We start from the raw sequence: 15,381 nt of genomic DNA on the forward strand, positions 1-15,381 counted from the left end.
AAGATTTATTAAAGTTTTTACATTTTCTTTCTTTCCTATTTATGAATGTATTTGTCTGACAACATCAGATATGATTGGCTCCTCTTTCTCCATGAGCATATAAAGAAGATCTGGACCACCATATGATCTTACTTTCCCAGTATAACATTATAACGTTTTCACAAGCAGGGTAAGAGCAGAGCCAGGAGTAACTACATGACTTTAAGCTGGGCTGGCTGTGGAAACAAAATGGGATATGCTTTTATGAGGGCTAAAAGAAATAAGAGGGGTAGTTAAAACCAAAGTGCTGGAGCAGCATTTGGACAGGTGAATGCAGGGAAGAGATCAAGAGAGAGGATATACCAAGGACTCTAAGCAGGAGAGACTGAATTAATTCTCAAACTTGTAAAAAAAGACGAGCCCAAAAAGTGAAGAGAAATTTGGGGACTAAAGGAAGTTTTAAGCATGAGATGACTTGTAAAGTAAGAAGCCTCACCATAATCTGTTCATGCCACCTTCTTTCTAGAATATCTAATCATAATAATATTTGTAATACTGACATTTAAAGATGTATCATAAATCTTAGTATTATTTATGAGCAATGCAACGTTTAAAGTCTGCAAGTACTTTGCTACCGGCTGCCTAAAGATTCACGTGAATTATATGTTTAATTCACTTGCTTAGAAAGTTATATTAGAAAATACCAAATCGTTGAGACTTGCCTTCCACATTAAATGGAATTTTGTATTTCAGAGCATGAGAGATGGACATATGAAATTTTCTTTACCTCTCTGGGGTTTCAGCCAGCTTCATCTAATTTCACTACACTTCCTTTACTGGAACCTAATTTTGGCTAAATTTAGGAAGGAGAGCAACAATCAAAAATTACGAAGGCAAAAATGGTATTACATTTTTGGTTTAACTTGTTTTCTTTGCAGTTTCTATCTAAAAAAAAAATTAAAAAATGCACCAGTATAATGGCCTCTTTTCTCAATAGAAGTTGCATAAAGCAGACAACTGATGTAAATTTCCCAAAATGAGATTTTGAGAGCATCTCTTCTTTGTAAAAAAACGACTGCATCTTCAGAGACAAAAACTTCATTTTTTACTGCTTCTTCTGAACTCGCCATGAGTGAAATTATCTGAATGAAGGAAGTGTTCTCTGTGTGTATGAGAGCACCAAATCAGGAAGTGCAGTCACCAAGCAATTCACTTCAGTAGTCATTAGGCTACCAGAACAGACAGCAACATTCCTTGATGTAGATAAGAAATTAATTGTGATTATGTAAGAGACCACTGAATATATTTTCAAATCAAGGATACAACGCTAGACATCTATTATACTGTTGAATGACAATGATTTACTTAAAAAAGCTTATCTTCATAGAACTCACTTCTGTCATCCACACATTCTATGGCAAACAACTAACCGAAAAAAAAATATGAACATACTAAGAACAGTGTAATCACTGGCTCATTTAGTTAACCCTATGGGACACTTCTTAATTTATTTATATTAGTTTGGTTCTCCTTAGGTGTTTAAAATTCACTACATCCTGAAATACCAGTATAGCCTTCATATTATGCCTCTATACCATATGTCATTTTAGATAACCAGAGGGTGTTTTGCTAGGATTATAGCAAAAATCCATGGAATCATATTGCTCCATAATTGTTGCTATTTCAGCTCAGTGCACTCCCTATGAATAGTGGAATGATGAAGAGTAGGATGATCATCCAGCTATTTACTACTGAAAATTATATTTACAAATGTCAAATATTGAAGGCAAAAGGAAACACCCCCAGTACCCTCCCGCTTTTTTTTTAGGCACTCTTATAATTGCAGGCTCCATTATATTCAACCAGGTAACTGGTAAAAAACAGGGGGGGAAATGCTCTTAGTTAAACATATTTTAGTGGTACAAGGTTTCTGTGGTTCATTTAAGTTTATAGAATTATAAAAATTAATACAAAAAGAAAAGGTAGCATATCATTAACTACAGGAAAGAAAGCATGATGATCTGCTCTCATACCACATTTCTCCAAATAAGCTCATTTTCTATGCAAAATTTATACAAGTCAACAATAGAACACAAAAACTTTAGGAAGGAGAGGACAACCTCAAATAATATTTGACAAACCATATTTTAAAGTGCCCATTCTTAGCTAGAAAGTTCTCTCCAGCTCCATACCATTCTTTAGCACTTATCTCTACTCCTCCTTCTTTACTACGACTCCCTAAGCCTCCCATAAGGGGACATAGACTTTGAGGTAAAGATAGAATTAAAAGTATTCACTAGTTAAAATTAGTCTTTAAGGTTCCATTAATAATGAGAAGTTCCAGATATTTAAAGGCTGTATAACACTCAACATGGCCATTAAGCCCTGGCTTCGGCTGAAAACGGTTCACAAGTACTCACTGAGGTAAGTTAGTCCCCAGATGGGGAGAGGAGTGGGGAGTGTGTGTGCAATGAGGGAGGATTATTTGGCATTCTTTCAGCTTCCTCAAATAAACCCCAAGTTATTTTCTGTCCACATATCAGTTTAAAGGCTATAAGAAGGCTAAATAAAATTTCCAGCAAGTGTTTATTAATGGTACATAATTACTATTCAAACTCAGTCTGGAAAATGATTGACTGTATAATTGAACTTTACACTGTTTTCAACTGTTTTCAAATTAACACATGGTGTGATTTACCCATTTTTAATAGCAATGTTGCCACCTGTAACTTACCACACAATATAGGAATCCATCATACAAGATAACTAGTTTCTATACCCAAACTTCCTAGAAAAAAAAAAAAAATCTCTGAAGGATGTTGAAAACGCAGATTCTTCTAGCATGAAAGATAAATTAGCAAGGAAGATACAGAAGTGAAGACAAACCTTTGCTTTTGTAACTTACAATACCATCACAAATACAACTGGACAATGGTCTCATCATTCAGCAGAGGTTTTTATATCAAAGAAGTTCAGAAGATTATTTCCCCCTATCGCCCACAATCAAAAGCCTCCTTCAAGCCTTGTGTCCTACTTCTCTCTTGCATTTTTCTGAGCAGCAGAGCATCATCCTAATACACTTCTCTTTCTTTAATGATTGCAAAACCTTAGTTCACCAACTGTGCCACCATAGCAAAAGAACTGCAATAAAGTTGTAAAATTCTGAACTCTTAGGAAACCCTATAATTAAAATAATATTGTGTGTGCTATCTTGTTTTCCCCCTCTTGCAAGTGTGCACCAGTGTACAACACCAAATTGGAAAAAGATTTAAAGTTCATTGTTTTCTGAAAGTACCATTTTAATCTGTAATTCTGCAAAACAGTTACAAGAACGTCAAACTGACTGATAATTATGTCATTCCTGGAAGCAAACCCTTTAGACGTAGTATGTGCTGGATTAGGTAACAATACAGCTGTTCCAAAGAAATAACATGTGTAAAGTACCCAGTCAGAAGTATTTTGTAGTCTGAGCTGGACAGTTCTTATTAGGTATGTGTTGCTAAGAAAGAGAAATAAAGGATGACAAACAGCATAAAATAAAAGCAGCACATTAAAGAAGTAGATTGTCTGTCCAAAACAATAACACAAATTAAGCCATGCTAAGATAATAAATGTTGTACCCAGAAGCTAATATTATCACTACAGAACAGATTACAGTATGTAAGCCTAGAGGAAGTTGTGTTGCTAAAGCATATTCTAGGAAGATACACTGCATAACGCTTGAAAGATAATATTAAAGCTAGCACATCATAAGAGATGAGTGATGCTTGTCTGACAAAGAGAAGGTCAAACTTGAATAAAGCTTGGTTGACAGGAGAAATAGAAGAATTGCTGCTAGCACTTTACTAGCAGTGATGTAGAAAAATTGCTAGCGGATACCGTTGAGAGCCAAAACAGGAGGTTATCTTGGTGAAGATAAAAAACTGCATTTGTGTCTTTATTAATAAACTGGTCTGCAACACTGAAACAAGGGGACATGTCTTAAGAACATCTCTGGTATTTAGAAATTGAGTCCCATTAGACTTCTAATGGCTCTTGTTTTCTATTGTCTTTCAACAGTTACTAGATACTTCTATTAACTTCTGAAATTTACCTCTGAAAGCATAAATTGGCTATCGAAAAACCCAAGTGGTTATGGACTGTGGTATGATACCAATGCTTCTTTATTTTTGGTGGCCTCAGAAAACTACAGTCCTCTTGAAGACCAGGCTTTCTTGACAGCATCTGGCTTACCAGAGTGATGGTAGGGAATAAAATGCAGAATGCATTTTAAGCACTTTATTCCGACCCCAGAACATATCAGAATGCTAAAGCATACATTATCCATAAAGGGACATATTTTTATCTCTTTTGATACAAATTATGACTGTAAATACAACCAAGTAATTAATTGTAGCCTATGAAAGCAAACAGATATTTGATTATGGCAAGCCTTTCCATTCCACACAGTCAACATCGCCACAAAATATTTGACTTGGACCATTATATCATGGTCTTACTTGCCAGCTGAAGTCCCACTGCGCTTCTTCCAAAAAAAAATCCAAACAACCAACCACTTGGTTTGACACCAGCTGTGAGAGTAGTCCCTCAGGCCTAACGAGCAAAAGCATGTTCCTTGGCACTCACACCGAATACGAGGATTTCACTGAGACATACAAGTTGTTTGTGGTAACAGCATAGACGGAAGTGACAGTAGGACAGGAATGTTAAATGCCTGCCTGGGACACAGCAGCAAGCTGATGGCCACCTTGGCCAACAAACAATATGTGTGCAACAGCAAATAATTTAGTGTCATAAGAGCAGAGCAGAAGGCCAAAACAGTTGGTGCCGAAGACACAAGTGTCCACACCACAAAGGTTTTGGGGGTATTTACTTCATGTCCTGTGTACTGAAAGCCCATTAGTTGCTGAGCATGTCAGGGGTGATTGTGGAGAGCAACATCTGGCTAGTCTGCATCAGTACAATACCTAGATCACACTCAGGCATTCCAGTGGTCAAAGTAAATGTGGTGAATTCGGAAGACTGAGAGATCTGCTTCAAAAGAGTATCCCTGCTGTAAAATAAAATGCTAATGGTGGCAACCCTATAAATTATATAAACATCCTACTGTTAAAGACCAAGACAATATATACACCTAAGATCAAAAACAAAGGAGCCGAACATAACGTTCTGGGGGACAGTCACATATGTCACAGGCTATGACATTTATAGCTGCTGTTGTTATGAAGTTGTTTCGTCTCCTGTGGAGTTGCATCCACTTCCTAGCCAATATTTAAGGAACTATCTAAAATAGTCTCAAACAATTTAAAAACTATCTTCAAAAAACTCAAACTAGGAGACTAAAAAATTGAGATAAGCCAGACTAATTTCAAGACTTACAGTAGTGAAAGAAAAAATGAGTCAATGTATAATCACATACAGAATAATAAGATGACATCAGCCAATGTTGTTTACTGAGATAAGACAAAGAAATCAGATTTTCTTCTATCAATAAGCAAAGCGGCTTAACTGATACGAGAGAAGAAAAAGACATTAAATACAACACTAATATGATTTTTGAAATTTGTTTTTCCTGACATTCCCTATGTAAGCAAGTTAAATATAGTAGAGGTGAAACTGGTAGAAAATACTGTACAGTTGTATTGCAGTGTTTGGGAGTAATTCTTTTGACGGAAGTATCGTGTTGGGTATCAACCAATATCGTACAGGTCTATTTTAGCCAATGTTCTCACCAAGCTAGATGTAGAGAATTTCATAGAGTCTGCAGAAGACACTAACCTGGAATGGATTGGCAACACTTGAAAGGATGGAGTTAGATTTCAGAATGTTCTTCACATATTATTGAACTCACTTTCCTGCCTCAGCATTACTGTAAAAACTGTTTCTATGTTTGGAACAGAAAAGGAAAAAGGCAAAAAAGTGATTAGACAGCCGTACAAGGCATATAGCATATCTGAAATTGAAATAATTGTTGATGGTTGATGTAATATTAGTGCCAAAAAGGCTACTGTCATTCTGGAAAGTATTAGTATGTGTCATTTGAGACAGTCAGCTCTATAAGCACCTGTTAACTTCAGCTGAAGTTGGTTTTCCAGTTTTTGGAATCACACTAAAAGTAAACAAATTGAATAGCAAGAGGATGATAAAAGCCAGAGCAAGCAGAGGTTCACAAAATAATCTGTGAGGACAGACTGAAAGTATTTGGGGTTTTTTGTCTTATTGAGAGACTAAACTGAGCAGGAAGGTGGTGACAGTGATTCAAATGCATTAGAGTAGAACAGAGTAATGCTTTCCTTTTCTCCATGGCTAATGATGTTGGTTACATATTAGATGTCAAAAATCAAAAACAAAAAAACAGGCAAGAACATATGCTTAGTCACAATTACAAAATATACAGGTAGCATTCATGTCGTGAATACTGTAAAGCTCAGCACACTGTGTTCTGTAATTAATCACCTTTTAACTGAAGCACCTCAAAAAAGTCTTAAGATAATTCTCAAAAAGGAGACTGACCTTAACAAAACATTTTAAAAGCATTTATTTTTCCCACTGTTAGCTTTTATGCTGCAGGTAGAAACAACATCAAATTACACACTGTTTCAGCTCTGCTTGAAAGTAATGTTGGAATAATTAGGCATAAACCAATGAGACTCACAGATGTTAAGAGCTACAGACTGGTACACTGGAATTCAAAGCACAAGTTTGGGTTCTATTGGATTTTTCTGCCTCACGGGTATGCACAAATCCTTTTGATTCCACAATCTCTTTTTATAGTTAATGGGAAAAGGTATGTCTCTTTGTCCTCTGCTTTGATTTTTTTATAAAAGAAAATTTCAACAAACATGGCTTTTAAAGTTCCCAAACAAAATTTCACTACTTCGTTTGCAGTATTTTCCCTGCCTCATGGAGGCAGAGAAGCATTAGCTCTAGTCTGTTCATGCTAAATGGAACAGGAAGACCTACAGGTTAAGATTAAAAACTGCTTAAGTTCTTACTCATTCATTTTATACATATTCTTCTCTTCTGGTTTATTTTACACTCGGTAAGTTCATCATGTCTCTCCTTTTTCCATCTTGGTATATATGTAGCTGATGGACAGGAATTCCTTTGGTGAGGCTGCAATTACCCTGATGATACCTACACCTACACATAGTTTGTGTATCTGTGCTGGCAGTGACAATTTACCTGCTGCTGTTTCACCTCTGATCAAGAAACTCTATTTCTCAAGGAGAAAAATCAGAGTCAGAAAGATGTTTTGCCACATCACATCTCTCAGACTCTAATGTAACCTAAACAAGCCCAACTAGTTTCAGTAGCCAACTCCAGAGAAACTACCAGCATATCAGTCAGCAGCTTGCTTTTTACCACTACTTGTTTAGTGACAACACATTACAGGCTTTTCTGTGTTCCGCAGTGTTTTCTTTTTTTTCGAGTCAACCTGTATCTTTTTATAACACCATATTCTTTATCATAGCATCAAGGATGTTGTTAAACAGCTCTATCAGCAGCACAATTAGAAGGCATGGGCTATCTGGAAAACCCTCTCTTTACATAGGTTTTAACTGAAAATTACTAAAAAGTGGAGTAAGTTTTACATCAGACAAGTGCAGAAGAAAACTGTCTTACAAAAATGGTATGTATTAAACAATGTAAGAGTGTGGGCATCTGTATGTATGCATCTGTGTTTTGCTAGAATTTATGTATCAATCAATCCTGCCTTTGTTTTCAGGTTTACCAAAACGTCTGATCATGCAAGCTGTCTTAAGGATACTCTCTACTGATCAAGGAGGGAAATCTCACGGTTGACAAAGTTTCATCACTGTAAACAATAATTTTGCATCAGCAGGAACTGGAGAGATTTCAGATATTTTCTCCCATTTAAAGTCCCAGGGAGACACCTGTGTAGGTGCTCCATTGATCACCTGAAAAATGTGCATGAAGAGAAAGTCTGGCACCAGTCCCATGAAAGCAGTCAGAAGCTTGCTTTAGCAGCAAAAGAGGGAATCTCTTTAGTTTTACACTTCACTGTCATATTCTACTTCCCTAATAGATCAGAGGAAGATTTGAACATATTTATGAACTCGTGTTTTCTTTGTTACTACATTTTTTAAATGCGTATCTAGGTATTTTTTCAGCCAGCTGCTTTAACAAGTTTCCTTTTATCCTGAAGCTGCATTACAAAATGATGCAGAGTTATTTCTGCTTCTAAAATGCAATGATCTAAAGGAAAAGCTTAAATGTTTTACAAATGAAAATAGAAAATATTTCTTAATCTTGGTGATAAAATATTGGTTTGTGTTCATTTCCACAGCAGAACCAGTGTAAGTCAGTCCTTGGAACTAACATTCCTGCTCTGGTTTCTCTCAGAACTAGCAAATTTATTTTACATCTGTTTAAGCACAAAAATGGCAGGCAAACTGCATGAGTATTAATCAATCTACATTAATTCTAAACTCAGTGAAAATAGTGTTGAATAGTCGCCTGTTCTTGTAAGAAGTAGACTAGTACTTTCTTCTTTTATGAAGAAAACTAGCAGTTGTAATTAATTACTTTTCTTAAAAAAGGAAGTAATTTTCTAAACAGAAGTGGTTTGGGGTGGTTTGTTTTGGGGTTTTGTTTGTTTGCTTTTAATAAACAGCCAAAATATGGATGACTTCTGCTAAACCTTACTGATTAAGAAGGTAGGGGGGTGGGGTTTTGAAGGTTTTTATGGTCAAAGAATAGGTATAGCTATTCCAGCAAAAGGGCATCTGATAACAATAGTTGATTTTTTTTTATTCCCAGATGGTTATGCAAGTGTATACGTGACACACATTTTCCTGATGTAACGCACACTGATTCAGTAGGAGTTACTATGCTAAATTAAACTGTTGATCTTCAATTTATTTTGTTACGATCCTTTTTTCAGAGACGCAGTATTACAACCTAAGATTTTCTGATAAACAGAAGCCTGTAACTACAGAATTAAAACACAATCAACTATAAGAACACTATTATGTTTTCTGAAAGCCATACTAAACCATTTTTTAAAGAACTCTTTCACTTACGGTTTCTAAAACATGGATTATTTTTTTAACAGACCTTGGGAAAAAATCCATAACTTCTTGTTAATAAGGGTTTGGTTTTATTTGGATGGTTAGTCTCTAAGATTATGATCATTACTCTCAATATAATCTTCCTTACTGTAATCCCTCTTTTGATGGACTGAACATGTAGTAGCAGAAAATTCATCCTTTTATGATGTCCTAACTTTAGAGTAGATGGTGAATATAACTACTCACTTCCACAGACAAAAGATGGCTGTATCACCTTTATCACTGACTGATTAGATTTCTTTGCATAATTTTTCTAAGGCAACCTTTCTACACTTCTACTAATCTTGAGCTGAACAGACTGCCATTTACTGTCTTAAAATCACTGATATCCATTTTCCCCATCAAAGGATAGAAAAGAAGTGGGAACAGAAGAGTATAAAGACTTAGGCCTGACTCCAGAGTGAAACCAGTGGCAAGAAAAAAACCCGCATATACTCTTGCGTGCATGAAAGAAGCATACACGAAGCAAGGACTCTGTCAAATCGTTATATTTAGTTCATCTGCAACATCTTGACTGAACTGATGGAGCAGTTAATAACTATTTAGGACACTTTTATTTCCTGTAATATTACTGGAAGATTTCCAGAGTGCGCACACACTCACAATATATATAAAAGAAAAAGGATTTTCTAGAATTTTAGCTAAGATAGTTGAATGCAGGAATATATTGTATTTATCAATTCCTACCCACATCATTAGTTTCCTGCCACTTCAGCTTCTTACCTGTCCCCACCCCCACCAAAAAAAACCCACAAACCAACAGACAGTTGGAAAAACTGGATTATTACATTCTGTAGTTCATTGAGTTCATTGTCATGCCCAATGCAGCACCAAAACAGATGCCTTATCTTGCAATAAATCTTGTTTCCTCAGTACCACATACATATTCAAGTGTATAGTAAGGGTATCCACTTTTTCCCCAGCTTGTTTATACAACATGTCTGTTCCATTGGCACCGTCTTCTGATGTGAATATGGAATAGAATTTACACTGATGAAAAGTCTCTATAATCTATCTGTTTACAATATTTACATATGAAGAAAAGAGCAATAGATGATTCAAATATGAAAAGTATTATGTCCTCAAATCCAGCTCTCTATACCTCATACATTAGATGAATATATATTTTTTTAAACATTGCAGATCAACTATATCAGCCACACAAAACACACAATCAGCTCCTATATTAATGCAGTCTTCTGTCACTCCACGTTAGAAAAAAAACAATAACAAACTGTTAGGGATATGGTAGAGTACAAACACCTTCTATATTAAATACTGTGGTTTCTATATTTTGAAGCAGAGAAGAAAATTTTGGAGCTTGGTATTACTGTTAACTTCTATTAACTAGAAGTGTTCCTTTCTGGGCTATTCTTTCACAGTTACGCAAAGACTAATTGCTGTATACTCATCCATTAACTTTTTCCCATTAGATTATACCTGAGATTAGAAAGATAGGAAATGCCATTTAGCGCAGGTTAGCATCTGAAAGAGATAATATTTTTTTTAAAAAAAAGTTTCATTATTTTGTACAAAGTGATGCTAAACTGAAAGGAAACACAGTGTACCCACAACTTTGCTTTAAGCCTTCCAGTGGGGGGTTCTGATGAGTGTTTACAGTGCAGTACACCTAAAGCCATATAACGCAGGTAAAAATGATATCAACTTAAAGCTGCATTAGTTCAAGACAGCTTTCAATATCTATGTCTAAGCTTTCAATAGTGCCCCAAAACCATTTTTCACCAAAGGATAAGTATAAACTGAAGTTTGTATTTAGAATTTTTTAACAACAAAATACTTGAAGAAATAAAGTGGTAATGGTAACAGTGGAGGTCTTACAGATTTCAAAGAATTCCCCACAAGACAAACATACTTTTGTTATGACAACAGCAGATTGATAAAAAAGGGGAAAAAGATGACTGTCACCAACAACCTCTTTTATACTATGGTATGAACAAGACTGACTGGCATTAGCTGTTACTACTGCCAATGAAGGAATTTGCATGTATTATGCCAGATTGACCTGCTAATATACATGTTCTATTTTTAATAATTGCTGTAGTATTTTATACACTAAACTAGAATTCTGCCATCTGACTAGACATCCTTCCCTCACCCAAACTGCACCAGCAGCCTGAGAAGGAACTTTACTTTTAAGGAAAAACACCTGCAAACCCAAAACCAATTCACTATATTTTAATCAGTCAACATACTTACCTCAAGCAATTAAGAAATAAGATGGGATATATGTCTACTTTTCATTTCTCTTTCTACAAACAATGGTTCTCCCTGAAAGTCCACTTCCTAACACAACCAATGTAAATTAGATGTAGGAGAACTCTTCAATATTTAAAAGCAATTTATCTTTCTAACAGGTTTCTTATTTCCCCATCAGTTTCACCACCACCAAGCAGGCAATTGCTGTGACCAAGGTAATGTTTTTATTTATCCTGTTTCCACCTGAATGGCTATAAAATGACTGAATTATTTATTAAATAATACCAGAGCACTTGATTTTCATCTGGGCCACAGCACCTATCATATCAAGTCCAACTCCAAAAAAATATATTCCCACAACAAAACTGGTACAATGCTACTAGCTATAGCTATTAGTTACTAGTAACTGTGCACCTACACAGGTGCATTAAAAAGAAACATGGTGGAGGTAAGACATAAAGGAAACAAAAGTCCGAGTACCACAAGACAGGGTTAGATTAACTTCTAAAGCCTATACCCTTTGGGAAAACGCAGCTGACTCAGGCAGTTCCAGCAAACAGTTATTACAAAAAGGCTAGAAAAGCTGTCAAAATAAGAAAATATATACTTGTTTCAAAAGAGGTAAGTTTGAATAGACAGAGTTTGAAATATGCATTAGTAATATACTTATTTTGCTGACAGCTTTGCTTAATGTGGAAGGAAATGACCACACTGCAAGGGGAGTGTAGTAATACATTACTGATTCTTTTAGTTTCAAATGTTAGCATCACACTTCCTCCTTCAGGCATGCACAAAATAAGGCTGTACTATACTGATACTTTAAGTTCTGTTCTTCAGTCACACACTACTAGATGTAATGCAAGTCCTTCCTGTCAAACAATAGAAAACCCGCTTTTATCGACTGTTAAAGAGGCAACCCCCATCTCTGGCCCCTGTAATCTGACTTCATAAAAATCACAGAATGATTTGGGTTGGAAAGGACCTTAAAGATCTTCTTAGTTCCACCCCCCTGCCACAGGCAAGGACATTTTCCACTAGACCAGGTTGCTCACAGCCCCATCCAGCCTGGCCTTGAACACATCCAGGGATGGGGCATCCACAGCTGCTCTGGGCAACCTGTTCCAGCATCTCACCACCCCCACAGTAAAGAATTTCTTTTGCACCTGTATGTATGTATACAGTATGATGAGTTCACCCATCCTGACACCATAAACAATCTACAGGTTACTCTGTGGCAGAAATTTCAGACCAAAGGCTTTTTAAAATCTGACCAATCACCAAACGATCAGTAAGATCTTCATCAACTAGCTCAAGAAGCTATTGCTTGTAAACTACCATTCATACAATAAGACTATATTATTATTAAAAGCAATTCAGAATACTGCATGAAACTCTGGAAGTTTATCCAGAGCGAGTTTCATCAGGAGAGAGAATGATGCTTATTCTAAGTCAAAGACAACAAGATAGGCATGGAAGGAAAGAAGCCACTAGAGAAAAAGGAAGCTAAAAATAACAAGTGAGGACTGGAACAATAAACAAAAGGGTAAGAGTTGTTCTAGAGCAAAGAAAAAAAACACTTGCTAGCATTTCTTTGATATTTTTCTAAAGAGGCATCAATCCTTCCATTAATATACATGCATCATCACAATTCCTCTACGTCCTTATGGAACTTCAAATCCGAGAATTACTTATGTACCACTAATGCCTCCTCTCATCCATATACCCTATTACTTTCACTCCAGTATATCTCCAAAAACACACTGTAATAAATAATACATGAGCAATCAGCTCATAGTGTATTTTTTCTCTCCAGGTAGAGCCAAAGAATAGGACTATTCGACAGGGCTCTTGTACACTAATAAATTATTTATGTACCAAAGTTTCAATGACCTTACCTCAAATGTTACCAGAATGAAAATAATAGGATTCTAAACTTTTCATTTGTAATAAATTGGAGAAATAACACTAGCGTATTATCTAGCTATATCTCTGGTTGGCCAGATTGCTATCTACCTGCTCCTGCCTACATGGAGAGATGAAACAACTAATTAAACAACAGGTTATATTTTGGTTATGTAACGATCAATTCAACAAACCTGATCTGCAACTAGTATTTTTCCATCCCCAAATAAGAAATCAGAAGTTGACTATGAATGAGTTAAAGGTGTAAGAGAGTTAAAAAATCAAACAAAACCATAAAAGTAATTTAAACCCTAGATCAGCTATTAGTCACTCTGCTTTAAAGTTATTACTGCCTGTGTAAATATTAAAAGGAAGGTATAATACTCCATACTACTATTTGCTTAAGTAATAAATTGGACATTCGTGAATCCGCAGGTAAAGAAGAGGGGGCAGGCTGTGAAAACTGAGAGGCTACAAACTGTACATTTTTTGTGTTTTATAGAACTCCTTTAAGAACTGATTTACAAAATGTTTTTTCCTATACTAAATCAAAATTGACGTGCAATTCAAGTAATAAATAGAAGTTAAGCATGTTTTGTCTTAGAGGACAAACTGGCATTAAGACAACTTCATTCTTCAAAGACTGCATACGAAGTATTAAAAGAATGTATTTCCTTATCACAGAACACTTGTGGCTGGAAGGGACCTCTGGAGGCCATCTTATCTAACAACCCTGTTCAGGCAGGGTCACCTACAGCAGATTAATTGGGACCATGTCCAAATATCTGCAAGAACTAAGATTTCATCTATGGACTCCATTATTTGTAAATATACTTTCTATAGTATCAGTCTTCTAGCTCACTGAAAGTAAAATCAAGAAAGATTTGGCTACAGTAATACTGCATGTCAGTCTGCAGCAGTTTTTCAGCTAACACATTCTTTGAGTAGACTAACTCAGCTAGGAATCAGATCTTGAAAGTTCTGCAGACATTAAAAGGTAAAATATCATATTAATCCATTAGATACAAAAAATGAAACACTGTTGTGTTAATAAGTATTGCCACGTATGCTACAGGACTTGAAGATACATTTGCAACAAACCAGTTTGTGACTGCTGAGTCAGAATCCCTGACTGAAACATGTCCTCTCTTTTGGTGTGGAAAACTAAGTACAAAGAGAAAACAAAACTGCTACTCAAGAGGCAATGCACACTGTTTTCAGAATAATCTGAGAAGTAGTGTTGTCACAGCAGTACATCTGTAAATTCCCTTTAACCTCTTGCTGTATTCCCTTCACCTTTATTTCAGTAGAAACAAAAACGGAAGTCCTAGTATCATGTCTTATAACCATGCAAACGCTTGATGTCCCATAGACCACACACAATAACACACTTCCATAAACTGGCCTTGGTGTCAGTTGGCTTCTCTGTAAATATAGTACTAGAAATGCTTCAGTAATTCAGAAGAAAAAAATGTCAATAGACCAAGAGACTGAAAGAGGTCTTTAACCTGCTGGGTTTAAAAAAGAACAAATACATTTAATTGATAGAACTGACCACATGAGATAGAAAATGAGAACTAACTTTGATGTTACAACGGGCTATGTTATCTAGTAATATACACAAAAGCACAGACCTTAAATAGTGGAACCAATTTAAGTTTCACTATTTTGGGTCTTCCCTGTGTGCTCTATTTAACAGGTTCTCAGACCTTTATATTCCTATTTGTACAATGATGACTATGTCAAATGACTGTGGTGCCCCTCTCCCATGCCTCACAAAGACATGGGAAAAGTCATGAAAATACTAGCTATTGCTACCTGTTTCTTCACACATACACCATCTAGTGTCTAATACAGTACTTCAGAAAAATATCTGCAAAATGCTAATCTATAATCTAATATTATTTGAAATGTAAAAATAGACTTTAAAAATAAACTTTCATGTCAGCAATATTCAATTGCTATGTAACATACTTTCAACTTGACTATACGTTTAATGTAAAAGTAGTTGTGTACAAAAGAAACTTTATAGTAGCTCAGGCTTTGGATGCTTATTATTACTAAAGACACTGGCTAAAGGCACAATTCTTCATTTTTAAAATTAATGTATCAGATTATAATTTTTTCAAGGTAGATAAAGAAAGCAAAGATTCAGTCAAGGTGACAATGGTAATTAGGTGCTCCCAAT

At 35.7% G+C, this 15,381-nt stretch overlaps 1 protein-coding gene across 7 annotated transcripts in view; it reads right to left on the reverse strand.

The window, feature by feature from the left end:
• Positions 1-15,381, reverse strand: part of UNC13C (unc-13 homolog C) — a 257,718-nt gene that overhangs the window by 167,453 nt on the left and 74,884 nt on the right. The gene's annotated exons all lie outside the window — the stretch shown is intronic.

This window comes from Falco punctatus (assembly GCF_963210335.1).
Source record: "Falco punctatus genome assembly, chromosome: 7".
Taxonomy (NCBI): Eukaryota; Metazoa; Chordata; class Aves; order Falconiformes; family Falconidae; genus Falco; species Falco punctatus.